Source organism: Parasteatoda tepidariorum, chromosome 1, assembly GCF_982258835.1.
Source record: "Parasteatoda tepidariorum strain Cologne lab strain chromosome 1, Ptep-v5.0, whole genome shotgun sequence".
Classification (NCBI taxonomy): Eukaryota; Metazoa; Arthropoda; class Arachnida; order Araneae; family Theridiidae; genus Parasteatoda; species Parasteatoda tepidariorum.
This window is the reverse complement of record NC_141755.1, coordinates 111,158,594-111,180,216: the sequence shown is the minus strand read 5'-3', so window position 1 is coordinate 111,180,216 and position 21,623 is coordinate 111,158,594. Positions and strand designations below refer to the sequence as shown.

Here is a 21,623-nt window from a genome sequence, read left to right as displayed (position 1 = left end):
ATTTTAAAGTACGTTTGTTTCTTTTTAAATCACTTAGTGAAATCAGCGCTTTTCAAGCATTCATTCTAAACTCGAATTTTTGATAATTCGAAAATTTTTTACCTTCCCTTCTGAGTTCGAGGTACTAAGAGGGTATGTGGCGTAATCGTTAAATAAATATAATTATATTTTTATACTTTAAAATTGAGGAATATCATTACTATTTTATTTCTCTTTTTAAGCAAGCACTTTATGTAATGTCAAAGAAAAGTACTTATTGTTCTTTAAGAGTCGTAAAATCGTTTCATAGATAGCGCCACTGGAAAACAAAAACAATCGCACCCCCTTGCCTTAATGGTCTACGAGAACAACAACAAATCATTTCAATTTTTATTTGTAGAGCCAAATATTAGATTTTGTGAGCAAAATAACATCATTGAATGAGGATGGAAACATAAAAATTTCACTAAAATGTGATATTTTTACACCAAATAACTGCAATAGATATCAGAATTATTTAAATTAAATCTCAATAACTGTTTACTTTTACTAACAGAGTGATCATTTATCAGGTATAATGAAAGAATGTTTCAATTTTTCGGTAAAAAATTACAACTTGCCTCGATTTTTAAAGTCAAAATAAAATTCCATGATAATTCTAGGTTTTCCCTGTTCTCCCTGACATTCTATTGACCCAATGAACAGATGAAAGGCTGTGGTCTGAACTCTGGACCAGTACATAAAAGTACCACTCAGCTACCAGGAAGCCTTACAGTTAAAACAATAGCAATAAAACATTCATAGATGTATTCTTAAAAATACGTTTTACTTGATATACAAATATTTAAAGCTAAATATGAAATAATATTTATTTTTTATTAGAAAAAAATCCATTCAGAAAATATTCCAAGTTATAAGTTTTTGATTATTTGATTGTTTACAGTATTATAGGACACCCTATTTTGATTATTTACAGTATTATAGGACAGTTTTGGAAGAAAATCTCAAGTATACTGTCAAAAATCAGTTTAAGACATCCTCAACCTCCATGGTATAAAAAACTTTTTTTAAAACCCAGAAACAAATGATCATTTTTGTATCCTTTTGTAACAATAAAAGGGATGAATTTAAAAATGATGAGTTACTCACACAATGAATTAAAATGAGCAAAGCATAACACTCATACAAAGAAACTGAATCAATAAAATAAAAAAAAAAAAAAAAAAAAAAAAAATAAATAAAAAAAGAAAGAAAGAAAACAATCTTTTGCTTGCAATTAAATTTAGCCATTAATAGAAAAAGACTTTAATTCAAGTAAAAAAGAAATCAAACATTTAATAAATATCTTCATTATATAAATATTTCACAATACACAATCTGTGGTCAAAAGTCGGGTTCTTCTATCTCTTCATCAGGCAATAAATATATCTTGCAATAATTGCATTGTTCCCTTCATCAATTAAGTCACTCTCTTCCGCTTCAAAACAAAAGTGGTTTTTTTCATACAACATCTTTTCCACTAGGTCATTAATAGTCCAAAATTTTAATAGAACAGAAATTTTACAAGAATAAAAGCAAGTAATCATTAAATCAATAATGGTTAAAATAAGTATCAATAATGGTGAAAATAAAGATCTGAAAACAGAGAAAGATTTTTCTCTTCCTTTTTGAAAGATATAAATAATTTTCATTAAAAAAAACATCCTTAAACTTTTGTTTGTTTCTCATCAAATATAAAAAAGTGGATTGTCAGAATACTACTAAGTATAAAAAAGTTATTAGTATAAACCAAAGTTAAACAAAATTTTCAGATAATTATATATACATTGCACTTTCCTGTTGCTTCAATTTTATGTTATAAAAATAAAGAAAGAGAAAAGAATATTTTTGGAGGAACAGACAGAATTATTCGCAGTAAGAGTAGGGGTGGGGTTATTTCCTAAGCATATTTGAAGATTTCCTAAAAGTTAACTCAGATTGTATTTTTAAATATTGAAATCAGCAGCCATGAAACTATGATGAAAATTTTAATTAATTTTCTTTAATTCATTTGAATATATTATAAAAAAAAATTTGAAAAAATTAAGAATGTTTTTTTTTATTTAATTGTGGAATTTCTGAAATTTACATAAAATACGATTTTGTGTTAAATTTTATACCTAACACACAATTTTTGCTTGGTATATGTAAGACTATGCCTAATTTTTGGAATATTCTCAGTGGAATCCTAAATGGAGGTTAGAACATGAAGATTGTGCTGTTAGGTCTATATAGTTTGTCTGAGGTAAGAACTCCCCCCCCCGCCACAAAATATGAAGCCGTCTGCTGCTATGGAAACAGAATAACGCATTTCAGGGAGGGTAGCTCCTCTTCACTTGAGGGCTAACACAATAGACTGATGAAAAAGATTCCCTTTCTCTTGCCGACACGAGCCAAAACCTGTTCTAAACAGTGACCCCACACCCCTACTTAGAATAGTTATATCTACCATAATACCATATTATAATTACCATAGTCACCACCATGGATCCAGACGAAATGCCAGCGGAGCTCTTACTTTAGACAATTTATAGGTTGTATTGAAATGCCAGCATCAAAAATGCAAAAGCAATAACCAATCAGTTTTAAATGAAGGAATACATTGCATAAAACAGATTAAAATGCTTGTGAAGATAAAACATAAAACAGATTTGCATAAAACAGAAAATATAAAACAGATCTGCATAAAACAGATTGAAATGCTTAAGAAGATTAAAATGCTTCTTAAGTATCAAGAACAAAATGAAACTTTCTAAACTAGCTAACATGTGGGGAATGACTCACCAAGCTGGCATTAAAAATAATGTAATTCTAGAACGGAGGATTGGAACGTCTTTTCTGGAGTAGCGGGGAGTGTTGAAATGATAATAATATATTTTTTTCGTGAAAGGATGCTTCTTTTATGAAAGAGCAAAATGCTCAGCATTTATTCTATTTTTATGATGATTTAATTTTCATTAGAACAATACAGTTCAACCTTACAACAACATAGAATTCAATAGAAATTAGCATTCACAAGTAGCACAATTCTAAGATGTATAAATTACTAAATTCTATATATTCATAAAAAATTAGTATAATTAGGTATGTATTTACTATAAAAAAAATCAATACCTTGGCAATTAAAAAAATATCCGACAATGAAATTTTATACTTAATTGTAAAACAGTTGTATCGATGTTTTAATTTTTGGTTAAATTAGAACGAACCCTTATTACCTTTTCAGACAACTACATTTAAATCACTAAAAATATTTTCTCACAGCATTTCAGACTTGAGTTTAAGTTCTTTTGCTTTCCTATACTTTTATACTTTTCCTATAGTTTATACTTCTTTATGTTTGTATTGTTTTAGAAATGGTTCCAAGGAGTCAAAAAGAATTATCGTAGATTAGTTGCAAAATGCAAAAATTCTTAACTCTTGGTAGTTGAAAAATAACGTATTTTAAATAGATTACTATGAAAATTCCTTAAAACCATAATTTAGACCCTTATTTTGTGTACAAAATCGTAATAATTATGAAGAAATTGTAATGGTTGGCACCTCTGAGAACAGCACACGAATATGAGCGTGATGCTATTTTTCAACATTTGTTTTGGTGCCCGTTGATGGTAATCACTCTTTAGAAAGAATAGTTGTGAACAAATTGAGTAAATATTTAAAAAAAAATATTTAGAGATTCATATTCAATGACAAGATCAAAGAAAAGTCAAGATCTCCAATGAATCTGTTTCTGAAAAATTTAATGCTAAGGGATTCTGAGATTTGTGCAGCATTGAGTAAAAGAATGGTACAATCCTCTTCTCCCAATAAAGATAGTATTATCTCAACACATTTATCTTTAGCACAACTTCATGTTTTATTTTATAACTGTCATTGCGCAGTCAACCCAGTTTCAGGTTTACAACCATCAATGCTTAACTACGTTTTCTTGTAAATTTTGAACCCAACCCAGAAGACAAGACAATTCCTGTATCAAACATTGGGACTAACCAACCCTCGTAATGGTAAACACAATTTTTGCACAGAACTTCCTTTATAACCCAAAATAGAAGTACTGTGTTTCAGAAGATATAATTTTCCATATTTGCAAAACATTTTTTTGACAGTGTATTGAAAGATATATCTAGTCCATCAAATTGAGAGAAAAAAAGTAACTAAAAACAAAATTCCTCAAAAAAGACAATATTTTACAAGTAAATACACTACATTAGAGAATAAAAGAAAGATAGTAAATATACAAGTACAAAGTAATAGCAATCATATGTGTTCACCTTTAAAACAAGTCTAAATATTTTTAGATGTAGAAATAACTAGTAATGCATATTTTTTCAAAACATATTTTATATTTTTGTTAAAAAATATAATTGATATGTATTAAAACTAAATAAATAACAATAAAAACCAAATTGAAGAAAATTTAATTGTTTCAAAGAATAATTGACTTAATATAGTTTAATTAGTAGATTGTATCACTACAAAGTTCTAAAATTAAAAAATTCATAAAATGATAATTAATTACCTAAAAAACTTTTTTTATTTTCATATTTCCTAATTCTTTCGTTAGTGCTACCCAAACTAAAAAAAGAAATTAAATAAATTTTTTTTAATCTATAATTTTTTTTTTCTTCAAATACAATATTAAAGTGTTAATACCAGCATTTAAATCTTTTAATTGCAATTTTGAAAGCTAGGGAACTAAGTGAACTTGTAGGTGTCTTATACTAAGAGAAGAACATGAAAAGAATGTATAATACAATTAATTTATAAGCTACAAAAAATCCAAGTTGTCTAATAAAATACAAATTAAAAAGTTGCCAACATTTCATAACCATAAATACCCATTTCAAAAACATATAAATGTAAATTTTGAATATTTTCGCTGGATCTAGGAATCTAGCATAAAATTCACGAGTCTATAAAAGTTAAAGTTTTCCAGAAAGATCAAAGTAGTATATGGGGGGGGCTAGAGGACACTTTTGCCCTTTCCATATACTACTATTAATTTCCTATTTTTAATATTAAAAAAATTTAAAATAGGCCTATATTTTACATTTTTATATGAAATATCAGCATATTTAAAAATTCTTATTTTTATATTAATAATTTTTATTTTATTAAAACCTTATTGAAAATATCGTTTTTTATTTTACATGTAATTCATAATCGTAATATTTATTTTTACCTTTAAAATCAAAAATATATTTTCCACTATTAATTTTTCTTATAGCTTTATCAGATAATTCACCATGACATTTCGAGAGATAAAAATCTTTCTCATCATTGTCTACTTCTAATCTAGCTATAATAGAGTCACCGTATTTTGTATTTATTTTTCTCAATGATATTAAATTATATTTACCTATCTCGAGTTCATTTAATTTGTATGTTTCAGGAAATCGTTTGAGGTCATTAAATTCTTCCATTTATTTAGAAACATTTTTTGTAATATAATTTCTGTAATACATACACTTGTATAACGAACATCCAGGTCCTAAAATTTTAGTACATTTAGGTACATCAATGTCAATAGATGGTATATTCAATTCATCTAATATCTCTTTTTCTAAAATACCTCCTTTATAAGCAAATGTACCACCATATAGTTGATATAGGTTATTTATATAATTTTTTACATCTTGATGATTTATCCATAAACTATTCTTATTTCTATTAAATCTTAATCCGTGTACTTCTGAAGTACATTTACGTACAATCTTCAATTCTTGATCATTCAATTCACAATTAGGTGTAAATACGCCAATATATTCACCGATTGGTAAATTTAAATGAACCCATCCTATCTCTCTTAAAATCTTACGACTGGGAAAAATAAATCCCTGAATGTTTAGGATGACTGTAATCTTATCCATTTATTAAGAAACATTTTTTTAAAAGCCAAAAGGTACAGTATCATAATTATCTAAAAGTCTACGTTTATCGTATCCAAAGGTATAACGTTTATTTGTTTTAATACTTGAAATATTCCTATCTTTTTCGATTTTAAACTGATTGATTTCTACATCTAAACAATCTGTTTCACCTGTTATTATTTTAGCCCTATTATCAAAGTCTAATATGGTTTCACTCTGATAAGACATTTTAAATCCTTTTACTTTTCCATATACAGATTTATCATTTAATTTATACCCATAATCTTTAGAGGCTCCAGCTATCCAAGATGTAATATATTTATCATTTCCCAATTCATCAGTCCATTCTCCTAACATGCATCCCGTTTCAATTTTATTGGTTCCGTCGTCTATATATACTACACTATCTGTATCATAATAAAGTACTTTATCTCCTAATTTATCTAACATTTCATATAATCTAATTCTGGCAGAACTAGTTGTAAAAGCAGCTATATATATATTAGTATTGAAGTTATTTTTTTCAAATTTATCTTTCATTTTATAACTCATTTCCACACAATCGTCATTCAAAAAATTCATATTCAAATCTTTAATAGTATCATTTAGAATAATTCTATAAAAATCTTCAATTTCCATCACATATTCAGTTTGTTTCATGTTATTTCTCTGACCAAATTTACCCCATAAAGAATTTAAACATATTTTAGCTATGAATCTCAAACCTGGATTTTCTTCAATTTTATCTAATTCTATATCTAATTTTTCTTTAACTATTTGTCTGTATTCTTCTTCATTTTTAAAATTGTTTTTCCATTTATCGCATGTTTCTAGTTTAATCTTTAAAAACGTTTTAACATATTCTTTAAACAATTCATTTGTTTTATTTTCAAAATGCCAAACCTCATATATATTCAATATTTTATATCCTTTTTTAACAGCTAATCTGATCTCATCGGTAGTCCACGTTCCTATTAGACATCTTTCGTTATCAGTGTGTTTACACTCAGAATTTCTTATCTCATAACACTGCTTACATTTTTTCTTTTCTAAAGTGGTTTTGAAATGATTACATTTTATTGTTTCAGAACAAGTTCTACATAATGAAAATATTAATTTTTCTGCTTTATAAGGTAATACTGGATGATATAATTTTCTAGGTGGAAGTACTTTACATTTTATTAATCCATACCAATTTTCATCGTATTTTTTAGGATTAAATATTTTGATTGGATGACCTTCTGGATAGTTATCAAAATAATTTACAGTAGGATATAAAGAACATACGTCAATATATCTGCCTTTTTCATTACTTTTCATTTCATATTTTAATTTGGTAGGTTCACATCTTCCACCATAAAAAGCATCTCTAGGATTTAAAGGTTCTATAAAATCTCTCTTCCATTCTTTTTTCATGTAATTTTTCATATCCTTATTATTATCAAAATCACACTCCCAGATATTTACCAATTCATAACCTGCTTCAATTATATTTTTATTGATCTTCTTAGTTCGTTTATATAAATCTTCCATGAGCAATTGATTAACCGTGTTTACTTTTGTTCTAGTGAAACATTTGGTACATCCATGCCAGAAACATCCATTAAATTGAAATACTGTATTTTTATAAAATCCATCTACCTTATAACATTTTTCACCTAATTGTAATTTTTTCTCTCCTCCATTCAAAGCATGGCGTATATTAATATTTTCCTTTTTTGATATGTAATCTAACCAAGCTATTGATTTTTTACTGTACTGATCTTTTTGAATGACAATTTCATCAATAGCTATTGTGTTTTCTTTCAAGAATTTATCTCTGTAAATGGCCATACATAGACCAGCTAAAGTTACATATTTAAACGGATCTATATTCACAGTTACTAAGAATAATCTTCTTAATTCTAAACAACCTTTTCTTAAAATATCTACATCAGATCTACAGTATTTTATAAATTCCTTTTGGAAATCAAAAGTTTCATGTTTAATGGAATCATACCATTTATCAAATTTTTTCCTGTCTTCATCAACCATATAATTATATCCATAGTAATATTTATCTGGATATTTACCAATATAATTTTGATTCTTTTGTTTGTTGAATAAATGAGGAAAATAACCCTTGGCCAGTTCATTTAAACCAAATGTTTTAGGAAATTTTTTAAGTGCACACATTGTAAAATTAATAGAATCAATAAATCTTATATAGTAACCATCAGCATTCATATATGTTAGTTTATTTCCTTGGTAAATTGTAAATACTTTAATATGCTTTTTGAAACAATATTTAGCTAAAAATTGAAAATCAAATCCTTTTCCATAATGAGCTATAACTGTATATCCTTCGTGTTCCTCGCAAAATAACCATTCACAAAAATCGTTTTCATTTTTAAATTCTGTTTCGTTTCCATGAAAATCATGACATATAACTAGATTCACTTCATGAATTCCTGTATCTTGCTTGGTTTCAACATCAAAAAATAAGTATTTTCCTGTTTTACATTTCTTACACCAATCTAATTTAATACTTTTATTTTTTACACAATTATCTTCACATACACCTCCTTTACTGTTTTCATATTTCATGAAACACTCATGACCTTTCATAACCCATTTCCAACAATTATTACAACGATATTCACCACATATATGTTCTTCTGTTTTCCTTTCATTTCTATTAATATTTCTTTTACATTTTAGACATTTCCATAGTAATTTGCAAACAGTAAAACCTTCTGAATTTTTCTTGTTATGATTATCAAAACAATTTTCTCCTAAGAATTTCCGATTACATTTTTTACAAAATATTTCCTCTCCTTCACAATTAGATTCTTCAACAAAACACCTATCACATTTTAAAGGGCATTTATGTTGATTTGAACGTTTATAACCCACTTTACAATAATTACAATAATTATTCTTACCTAAAAATCCTGTCATTGATGTAATGACATCGAAATGATTTCTATTCTTATATATAAAAATACATGTTGATTTATAATCACCATTATATATAATTTCATTACCATTTTCTCTACAAACTATATTGATCTGAATGTCTAAAAAATTTTCAAATATTTTAACTTCTTCTAAACTACACACTTCTAAAGGAATTTTACATACATCATGTAATTTTATAGCTAATGTTTTTTGTAAAACACGACCTTTTTTAATATAAATTATTTCATTACTTGATAATTTTTCAGTACATAATTTATCACTTAACAGTTCAGGATTTTGGATAGCTAAAGCTGTTACAATTGATCTAGCCAAACATATATTATCATCATTTTTTATTTGACAAATACTTTTCTTTTTTGCTGGATCTGTTTCAGAATACATTTTTAAAGCCTTGTGTCTACCACCATGAGGTAATTCGATGACATTAAAATCAAATATACACTCTGTTATATCGATTTCTTTATATTCAATTTGGTTGGATAATTTATCAATGTATTCATTAAAAGCAGTTTTAGTTGACATCATTTTATCATGAAAAGGTACATTTAATTTAGGATTATGTATAATTACATCTACTTTTCCTGTAATATTTCCAATAGCCCTTTTAAATACATTTCTTAAAATATTATAGTATTGTTCAGGTAAAATTTTAGATCCTACCACTCTATATTGTTTTCTATAAACTTTATATTTTTCAATATATTGACCTCTGAATTCAATAATTTTATAATCTGGTTTAAAGAAATTTTTAAGATTTACCTCTACTTTTACCTTATCTTTTATTTTTTGAGGCCTATACAAAGCATTTAAATTAGTTTCAGTTATTATATTTTTTTCTTCTTTAGGTATAAATTTACCATCTTTATATTTTAAATTATAAGAATCAAAAACTTTTTTTAATTCATTTCTATACTTAGGATATTTATTAAATAGTTTAGTTTTGTTTTCCATATAATAAGAAACATCCAATCCTAAATAATCTGATAAAACAGATTTATAATTTCCTGTACTTTTGATATACGAAACTACTGATTCAATAATATTTGATTTTAATCTCTTATCAGTCAGGACAGGAATTTTAAGTTTAGTTATCAATTCTCTTAGTTTTTTAATACTGAAAGTTGAGAGTACATTACTCAAGTGTTTGAACTCCTTTGTCATGTTACTCATTTATAAGGAAGAAAATTTATAAATACTTTTATAAAAAGGAGTTCATACGTTTTATATGAAAATTACTTCTAAAATGTCTTTGTTTATGTGAATAAGTATAATTTTTGCCACAATCGCATTCATAATATATATATTTTCTTTTAAGATCACAATCTATACATCTTTTAAATAAATATTTTTTATATTTGTAAAATTCGTCAGCTGATTTCAAAGTCTTACAATCGCAACAAAATTTATCTTCCATTTATTAAATGGAGTTTTTATAAATACTTTTCTGTCTCTTTAAGAAACGAATTCCAAATTTCATCATAAATGTTTTGTTTTTTAGGACTACCTAACTTAATATTGTTAGAAATATTATAATATTCACATATCTTTTTCATAAAATATTTATAATTTAAACTCTTTTTAAAATACATATAATCTAAAAATTTTAAAAACATTTCATCTGCTTCAACTGTAAAAACCAAGTTCAATTTTCTTTTTAACTTTTTAAAAAAACTAATTCTCGAATTGTATCTCTGTTTTAAAAAAATATCAAAATCTTTCGTGTCATAAAAATATATATCTTCTTCTGAATCGTAACTTATTTTTTTATTCTTAATTTGTTTAAATATCTCTGCATAAACATTTTCCATTTATTTAAAAAAATATTTAAATATGTGTTCTTTCTTTTCTATTGCGCAATCACAGCCACCGAGATGGCTTTTATTGCACAATTCCTATGAGAGCCAAGCTCTCTTACGTCACAGATCTTATTAAGCAATCATTACAGCCATCTAGATGGCTCTCTTACGTCACAGACCTTATTACGCAATCATTACAGCCATCTAGATGGCTCTCTTTCGCAAGACATCAGCTTTTCCGAATCTTTTTTAAAACAATTAAGACTAAAGGAATTTTACAAAGTTAATTCAACAGATCGAATCTTTAAATTAATAAACTTAGAAAATAAAGTCTTATTATTTTTAGTTATCTAAAATAATAATAATAAATAAAGTCTAAAATAATAATAAAAAATAAATAATAATAATAAATAAAATAATAATAATAAATAAATAATAATAATATAATTTTTTACTTTAAATAAGTCAGAAACTTTACGTTAAATAAGAAAATTTAAAATAAGAATAATTAGTATAAGAAAATTTAAAATACGAAATATTTAAGTAATTCGTTTAATAAAACTATAAGTAATTCATTTTCAGATAATTTGAAAATACAAAAAAAAAAAGAAAAGAATAATCTACTTAACTTAAATCTTAAATATAATAACCTACTCCTTCGACGATTTGAACTCAAATGAACGAAACACGGAAGTAAAATGATAACGAAACGCGTAGAAACTTCTAGAAGGAAACGACGTCATTTCGATGAATCATTTGTTGCTCGACTGATTTGAAATAAAAGCATTTATAGAAATGTTTGTTATGAGCAAATTAAAGATAGTTATTATTATGGATTGTTTGGAGATTTTAAATTAATAATAGATAAAAATACTGGATATTTCAATGCTTCTAAACTATGTAAATCAGGAGGTAAAAGATTTAAAAAGTGGTTAGAAAATAAAGAATCTAAAGAGTTAATTTTATATTTAACTAAATTCCTAGAAGGCCCGAATTCGGGCCCTCTAGAGACTATGAAATTAAAGGTAGAAGAATTAAAATATAATGGGATTTCTAAGGATTTAATTACAATGTTGGATTTCACCTGAATTTTCTAAAAAAGTAAACGATGTAGTAATTAATTATTATGCTAATAAATTTAATGATAATGATAAACTTCAAAAGAAATTAGATATAATAAAAATTAAAATGAATGACTTAAAAATAAAAAATGAAAAATATAAAGAAGACGTAACACCTAAAACATCTCAACCTAGAAAATTAAACATGTTTACAATAATAGAAAAGAATAAAAATGATTCTGATTATCATTATTATGTTATTAGATGTCAAAGAGGTTTATATAATAAAACTATACGAGATTTAAAACTTAGATATCCTAATTTAAAAATAGCTCATGAAATTCAATATAATCCGAATGCTATTAATTTATTTAACAGAATAAAAGAAAATATTTCTTATATAGAAACTAAATTTAATCATTTAAAATTAAAAGATTATGATATTGAAAGATTTAAAAATGATATAATTCAATTGATTCCTAAATTAGAATAATATTTTTTTCATCTATCCAACTATTAAATTCTTCAGGGTAACCTAGCCATTTTACGAATAACTTATTATCTTTTCTTTTTATTATTTTTTCAATCTTATATGTTTCATTTTTCTTATTATATTTTACTAATTCTTTTTCATAATAAGTTCCTTTAATTTCTTCACCATTTAAATCTTTCACTCTATAAGTTATAGGATCTGTTTTCAATATTTCAGATATTATAAAAATTTCTTCTGTAAATGTAGGATGATAACCTCTGGTAAATGTTTCTTTATATTTTGAAATTCTAACTTTATCGCCTATTTTGAACTTTGGTTTCTTTATTTCTTTTTTAGAAAATAAATTATTGTATACGATACTTTCATTTTCTGTCCGACTGGCTTGTGAGGGTGTCATTTTAATAGATCGATGATAAGAATTATTATAATTACAAACTAATTTATCTAGTACTTCTAAGTATTTATTTGTATTATTTGCTGCCATATATTTTCTTATTTTTCCATTAATTGTTTGATTAAATCTTTCAACAATAGAACATTTTATTTCAACATTTTCAGTAGTAAACCAATGAATATTATTATCTTTGAATAATTTTTGAGTATCTTTATTTATAAATTCCGTACCTTTATCCGTTTGTAGTTTCTCTGGAATTCGTTCTTTAAATATTAACTTGAAAGCATTTGATACTTCTTCGCCTGTTTTTCTTTTTATTGGAATAACCCAAGCATATTTACTAAACATATCAATAACTGTTAAAATATAATTAACTCCACTATTATATTTACTAAATGGTTTTATAAATAATAAATCCGCTTGCCATTGATCATCAATATGTGAAACGTAACATCTCCTTCTTCTAAATTTACGAATAATTGGTTTATGTCTAGTATAAACATCTTGTTCATGTAAAAAATCTGTAATTTGTTTTTGAGATAAACCTGTTTTTCTTTTTAATTCATTGATACCACAATAACCTTTTTCGGGATCATAATATACTGTTTCTATGACCCCGTTTTCTTTAAAAAAGTACTTTTTTTAGATCCACAAACTTCACATATACCTTTCCTCGTCAATCTTCCATTTTTAGAAGTTTCTTCATAAACATCTTTAGTATTAGTAAAATTTTTACATTTTAAACAATAAATCATACCCATACCGAATGTTCTTTTGGCTTTGATAATAGGTTTAACAATTCCTCTTTCTATTCTTTCCCTGATTGTAGGATTTGGAATTGTATTTAACTCTTCTATCATATTTTTATCACATACATCATTTCTAGTTTTAGTATCTTTATTTTTAAGGTAACAAACATCATGTTTATATGCAATTTCATCTACTCTGTTAATGGGCTTACTCCATTCTTTATATGTTAAATCATCGTTTAATCTTTTCTTTCCATGTAATAATTGTGTTCCAGGTCCTGTAAATTGATGTCCTGGTAAATGCATTTCAAAGGGTAAATTATTAATTGTTGAATTGATAAAGCCAGATCCTTTTTGACCACATTCTTTACAACAAAATTTGAACTTTCCGTCTTTACTTAATTTTCCAACTTTGAATATATTACTTTTACACGTCATTTATAGGCAATAAAAAATTATATGTATTTGTAGCCATTCAATTGAGTTATAACTTTTTCTGTGAATAAAAATTCTTTTCTCTAAATATTCTTCCATTACACAAATTCTTTATTTCGGTACCTCATATTAGGATTGACTAAATCTAAAACTAAAAAATCATATGGTTTTTTGATACAGTTCTTATACATTTTATTAAATTCTTCTTTTGTTAATTGACCATCTATTTCTCGTATTATTTGTTTAATTTCTTTTTGTTTCATATCGAAAAATATAAAATAATCGCTGTTACTTCTGATGGTTATAGGTATTTTATAATAGTACTGACTTATATAGATAAGGGATGTATTTTTCTTTCTTCCTCGTATAAAAAATTCTTCTATAGATTGTTGATCTTTTTCACATATACAATCATCAAATACAACTAAATTCATATAGGAAGGATCCAAGTCATCTACGGTAATAAAATCATCTAGTTTGGAAGAAAACAAAACTTGATCTTTTTTAAATTTTTTATATTCTTTCAAAACTTCTTTTTTATTCTTTAAACCTTTACATTTTTGAATATCTTCTAATTCTACATCTGTAAATTGAATGTATTTTTCTTGTAATTTTTCATACTTAGATTCAAATATGTCTTTTGCACACATGTAAAGTCTATCAAAGTGTAAATAGTCATAAATTAAATTGATTAATAAGTTCGATTTTCCACTGTTGGAAGAACCATTTATGATTAATCTAAAGGGATGTATAGGCAATAGAGGATGTTGATTTGGATCTTTAAATTCATCTGGTTCATTATAGTCTTTAATTACAATTTTAGAATACATTTATTAATTAAAAAATAATCTACTACGAGTAAAAAATAATCTACTACGAGTAAAAACTATTATTAAAATAAAAATATTTTTTTTAAATAATTTATTCTTTTAATGGTTCATATAGCGGTACTCGTGTATTATGACAAATTTCAGCAAGAAGTATACAAACTATCTTTTCTTTGTTTGAATTATAAAATTCTTCTGGTAATATATTACTTTTATTTTTTATTAAAAGACAGAAATCTATTTTAGAAACAAATTCTATTACAAAGTCTTTATCAATATCTTGATATTGTATAATATAATCCCAATTTACATAATCTTGAAATTTTCTTATAAGGTTCATTGATAATTTTTGATATCTAGATACAACATTCATATTTAAACGGTCAGAATAATTTTCTATAAATCTTAAATCCAATTTTTGGAATCTTGATATTTCATACCAAGTCACTTTATCTAAATGTCTCTCAATAAAACGGATAGATAAGGTTTGGTATCTACATATTTTTTCCCAATCTACATCAGAGGCATGTTTTTCAATAAAAGGTTCATTGAGTTTTTGATATTGAGAAATAATATACCAATCATTTGGCATCGTTCGATTAAAACTTCAGATAATTCAGAAAATTGAAACACATATTCCCACTAAACTTATAATTACATCTTCTGAAAGTTTCTTTCTAGAAAAGTCGTTCCAATTAATTTCATTGGCCATTTATTAAGAAGAAAAATTTATCTTTTCAATATGTAAATAAGGCTTTAATTTACAACCTCCTCCTGTTAGCACTGATAATGTTAAAACTTCATTTAACTTTCCATACGCAAACATAGTTATTGAATCTTCATTAACATTTATCTCTTTATCAAGAAGTACTTCTTTCACTTTTTCTAAACGTATTTTTGGCTTTTCATTCATTTTGTCACAGGCTAAAAAAATTGTAATTTTCATATACATGTTTTGTGATAATTTTAAGTTTGAATCTAAAAGTTTTGAAGTAGTTTCGTTGAATTCAAAAGTCTTGTAACCCACACCTGTAAACTGAACAAGTCTATCTGTGGTAGCGCAAAAAGTTTTATTATCAACGTAGTATTTATTAGCAACGTCAGTATCATTTATGGGCCATTTTACACTCGATATTCTTTCGTTGTGAGCATAATAACTTCTATTAATTTTATCCCACAGTATACAATAATAATCAAGATGTTTTTTGGTAACCACATCGCCTTCTTTTTCAGGTTCTTTTACATTTGATATGATTTTATTTTTAGCATCAAAATTATTTTCATCATGTATTAAACTTTTGTCATCGACATATTTTTTAGTTGAAGCATCATTGTCCTCTAGAGGAGTAGCTATATTTCTAATACATTTATTTTTAGCATTAAAATAACCGTTATTACGAATCAAACACTTATTTTTTAAATCATCTACATATTTTTTAGTTGAAGAATCATTATCTTCCTGAGGATGTAAAACATTTTTTAATAGTTTACTTTCCATATCATAATTACCATCATTCGTTAATTTAAATCCTACACCTGGTGGTCCTAAAGGTCCTTCTTTTATTTCATCGTCGTAAAGTGGATAATAAGCAGCCATTTATTAAAATAGAAAAAATCCTTTATGTTTTCAGAGTTTTAATCATTTTTATATCCTGAGTTGACATATTCAAGGAGCATTTGTTTCTTTCTTTCAAAATAAAGTAAAAAACATAATTTTTAGTAGTATTATTTCTCAATCTCCAATTGAATTCAATCATTAAATTACTCAAGTTCGTATAATTTTCATGGTTTGCCAAGTTGAAACAAATTATAGGATACTTACTGAAATTTGAATAGTTTATCATACAACCTGTTTCAGAATTTATATTATTCATTCCTGATTCTAAAAGAGCATAATATAATCGATTATAATCATTTTTATTAAAGTCCATCATATAACTTACAGTGGGAACTTTAATGTTATTAATCATTAACCAACATTCTATCATATCCAAGTGATCAAACATCATATTATTTTGATTCATGTTTTCATTTCTTTCATCATATTGAGGAATGACATATAAACTCAAAACTTCATCAGATGTAGCAGGAATAGAATAAGACCCACTGGAATTTTTATAAAATACATTTGATTTGATAATGTTATAATGATCCCAATTTATTTCTATAGGACTATTTGATAATTTTAATTCATTGAATTTTACAGATGCGGAATTTTTAAATCTAACATAAGGTAACCAAAGTGATAAATCTTCAACAAGAACCTTAAAATCTGGATTTTGAATATCTGTATACAACATATTTTTACTATCATTTCTCTGAATTTCTATTTTAACTTGGAAACCTGTCATTACTTTTTTATATTCGTTAAAGAAATCAAATATATACTTTAAAGGAATCCATATTTTTACTGTTTGACTATTTTTAGTAAATTTACATCTTTTTGAAAATCCTTCATTAAAACTTTCATTTAGTTTAAGGTTTTTAAAAAAATCAGTTATTTTGGTAGTATCTATCAGATTTCCATTATATTTGAAATTGTTTCTATCTACAGAATCAGTTGTATCTACATAAAAGAACATGTTAGTAGCTTCCGATGTTGAATAATCAGGGGTGAAGTGTATCATCCCTAATACTTGATTCATAATGGCTTTATAATTTATAGTGGATTCAACTTCAGTATTTCCTATAATCAACCTGTTTGAATTAATGAGACCTCCTCCATTCACTAGAGTAACATTTTCATTACTTATTACACCTCCATCTCCTTTTACAATTTTTAATTCTTGTTGCAGATATCCCGCAGAATATAAAATATTAGCATTTGTATCATTGATAAAGAAATTATATGTAGCATTTTCATGAATATTATTTCTATTTTCACTTTTTAATTCTCTATATTCAAAACTTTCAATGTCGTTATTATAATAATAACTAGTGTCTTTCAAATCGTAAATTTTATCCATTTATTTAGGAATAAAAAATTTCAATCCAGTACCATGTTTTTTATTTTTAGAAAATATTTCATTCAATTTTTCTCTTACAAATTCCTTAGATTTATCTTCTACAATTGGACTTATAAAGTCTGAAAAGAAGCCTCTTCCTTGTATTTTCTTACTCTTTCTGTACAATCTTTGTTTATTCATTTATTTAGCAATAAATTTGTACTGTACTTCTTGTTTATTTAAATCAATTAGTTCACCTCTATGATTTGTAATTCTCATTCTAATTCGATTAATAGAATCAGATTTAACCGGAAAAAATATTAGTTTATCAAATTCTTTAGTATATAAACTTCCAGGAGGATTTGATGATGTAAAAGAATAAATAACTTGAGATTGAAACTGATTTATATAAGCTCCATCCACTATATCACAATGAATATAAATATTATCATTACCATTAGCTATATCAGCAATAAATTTACCTTCTTGCTCTTCCTCTTCATATATTTTGGGTTCGAATCCTAAAATTTTGTACAATTCACTTTTAGATAAATCAATTTTATAATTCTTCTCGAGTTTAATACTAAACCTTTGTCTTTCTTCTATTATTCCAAATAATATAGGTGAATCATTTCCAAAATATTTTACCATATAACGATTCAAACCTCTTATACTATAATGACCATGAGGAATAATAAAATCTTCCCATTTGGCTCCATCAAAATATGAAAATTTATTGTTTTTCTCCGTAATATTATTCCATGAAATATACATTGAAAAAGACTGAAGAGCTATCTCTGTAAAATGAAAAGGTCTCGAATACTCAATGGTGAAATCTTCAGATTTATCTACGTTTTTCGAATCTAATATAATATACTTCATTTATAAAGAACAATTTTTTCATTTAATTTACTAGGTTCTTGAGTAAATGAATATAAAACTTCAATAGGAGATTTATTTTTATTTCTTTCAGTTATATATTTCATACAATAGAAACCACATCTTACAGAACTCGGACTTTGTAAAAAACTATCGTTATATCTAATTTCTTTTCCAGAAGTATTTAAATAACTTAGTATGTTTTGAGGAAGAAAATCATTTTTTATTATTCTATTGTTATATTTATATTCTCCAAAAGGATCAAAATATTCAACAAAATTATATTTTGGATCATTATAATAACAAACCCAATGAGTTCCAGGACCTGTAGATACATCTAAATTTATAATTCCGTTTTCAAATTTTCTTATCTTTTTAGGTAACATATCTATAGTAAATATACCTCTAAATCCTTTTTCATTTTTCATATTGTTTTCAATCATTTTGTTGGATATTCCCATGGCTGATAGACTCCCTTTCCACAAGGTTTTTTTTTTTTACCTGATCCAGAAATTTTGTCCAATACTTTTTTAGTACCCCAACCAGCTGCTCCGCTAGCAGCTCCTAATGCTAAAGTAGAAAGTAAAGGTACTAAAAATGGTAAAAACCCTCCATTCTTTTTCAGTTGAGTCTTTGATATTTTAATTCTTTTACCTTTATCAATTTGGTTAATTTGTGTAGCTGTTAAATGTAAATCAAAATTGGGTGTTTTACTTTTATCTATTTGTAAACTAAGTTCTTCACCATTTTTATAAGCTGATTTCAATTTAGAAATCTGACTGTCGCTCAAGTATACTTTTTTTACAATATAATTACTCATTTATATACTAAGAAATTTTCCATAGTATTCCTTTACCTGATCGTTTGTCATAGTTCCCTCTCTTAAAAGTAAATCCAACAAATCTACAGTTTTATTATACAATTTTTTACTTTTAGAACCTTTACAAATTTTATCTGTCAGATCAACTAAGATATTCAGTTTATCTTCTAAACCTTTTCCTGTGTAATGTCTACCTTGTTTAATAGCTGATAAAGCTTCTAAATATCTTTTCATCATATTCATTTTATAATCAGCATTATCAATCCTTTTCTGATACTCATCTTTGTTGTTTGTTAAATTTCTATTTTTGGTTTCATTTCCTTTTTCTCTTTTAAATTGATCTCTTTTTGCTTTTGCCCTTTTAATAACTTCTTCAATATCTTCATCAGTTTTATTCCACATTATTGAAGGTAATTCAAATTCTAATTCTTCTAATAATTCTTTATCTAAATTTTTGTCTATATCTATTTTTAAAAACATACTTCCTACATCTTCAGTATAATCTTCCTCTGACTGATTCTCTATCTGAGGTAAAGATCTATAGGTCTCATTCATAGTGAAAGATAAATTATCAACAGCATCTTTTATACCTATCAAGTTTTGTTGTCTAGAAGTTTCTAGTTTTTCCATTTGATGAAGTACAGGTTCGTGAAAATCGGCTAATGATTTTTGTATTCCTATATCTTCTTCTAATTTTATTTCATTATTTTTCCTAATTTCTGATTGTAGTTTAACTAATCTTAGATCATTTTTTAATTGCTCTAACAACTTTTTATTTCTCTCTTTTTCAATACTTTCCATTTATAGGTAGTAAAATGTTCGTTATACAAGTGTATGTATTACAGAAATTATATTACAAAAAATGTTCTTAAATAAATGGAAGAATTTAATGACCTCAAACGATTTCCTGAAACATACAAATTAAATGAACTCGAGATAGGTAAATATAATTTAATATCACTGAGAAAAATAAATACAAAATACGGTGACTCTATTATAGCTAGATTAGAAGTAGACAATGATGAGAAAGATTTTTATCTCTCGAAATGTCATGGTGAATTATCTGATAAAGCTATAAGAAAAATTAATAGTGGAAAATATATTTTTGATTTTAAAGGCAAAAATAAATATTACGATTATGAATTACATGTAAAATAAAAAACGATATTTTCAATAAGGTTTTAATAAAATAAAAATTATTAATATAAAAATAAGAATTTTTAAATATACTGATATTTCATATAAAAATGTAAAATATTGGTCTATTTTAATTTTTTTTAATATTAAAAATAGGAAATTAATAGTAGTATATAGGGAAGGGCAAAAGTGTCCTGTAGCCCCCCCCATATACTACTGATCAATGCTTCCTTATAATGAAAATTAACTTTTAAAATTGCTGCAAGGTAAAATAATAATAATAATAAATAAAAAACAAAAAAATGAAAGCAGATGTAAAATTACATTATATTAATTTTGGCAAAGAATCTTCATTTATATCTTAGAAAAACTTTCATAAAATTGAGGTTTGTGCAGTCCTCTTCACCTCCTATTATTCACAGAGAATAAATTGAACATCAGACCTCTAGATGCCACGGACACCATATAATCATTCATTATGTCACGACTCTGAAACAAATATATATAAACAATCTTACAGTAATGGAAGAGTTTTTAGTTTTTTCACTTTCAATTTTTGGCATTTTTTTTAAAAATTTCTCGAGAAATACTTAGAGCATTATTTAGTAACTTCAGGTTTTTTTTAGTTCATTAAATTTTTCATACTTAGCAATAAAGTTTAATGCTTTCAGAAGTTTGATACACCAACAATAAATTACAAAAAGAAAAATAGCATTTTTGATCACCCTATGCCAGGAAATCAATTAAGAAACTTTTAATTCATATTGATTATTTTGGTTATTATTATTTATATTATGCTAAATATTTATGGAGATTATAAAAAACTTTTTTCTTTGTCCCATGCTTTTTTGCTGTAACTTTAAAAATACTCTACAGAAGTAAACAAAATTTTTAGAGATATTTCAGATTATTTACAAAACTATTGATTTAATATTTTAAAAAAACTTTCATAAAAACTGCTTAAGATATGAGTATTTAAAGTAGTTCCTTTATACTGCACATGCACAGAAAATTTTTTAAAAAAAATTTCAGAATTTTGCAGCGAATTTTATTTGGCAACTAATGAAAATATTCTGATTTGAATATCTTAAAAATTTAAAAAGTTTCAGGCAATTTTCTAAGTAGTTTTTGTACTTTTTAAAAGTAAGCTCAAAACGATAAGGGTTTTTCTACAAGTTTCATTTTGTATTATGAAACAAGATTTATTAAAAATGTCACTAGCAAAAACAGCCGCA

General features: G+C 25.4%; 1 long non-coding RNA gene across 8 annotated transcripts in view; it reads right to left on the bottom strand.

Annotated features, from left to right (window-relative positions):
• Positions 1–1,268: 1,268 nt before the first annotated feature.
• The window catches only part of LOC147816717 (uncharacterized), a 52,953-nt gene continuing 32,598 nt past the window's right edge, over positions 1,269–21,623 (bottom strand). For 3 of the 8 annotated variants that reach the window (XR_015428817.1, XR_015428813.1, XR_015428814.1), the window contains one exon: positions 20,600–20,877. This is a non-coding gene — a long non-coding RNA (uncharacterized LOC147816717). Of the gene's footprint in view, positions 1,499–4,540; positions 4,597–20,599; positions 20,878–21,623 lie in introns of those variants that run through there. The other 5 variants (XR_015428811.1, XR_015428810.1, XR_015428816.1 and 2 more) reach the window with 5 other exon arrangements.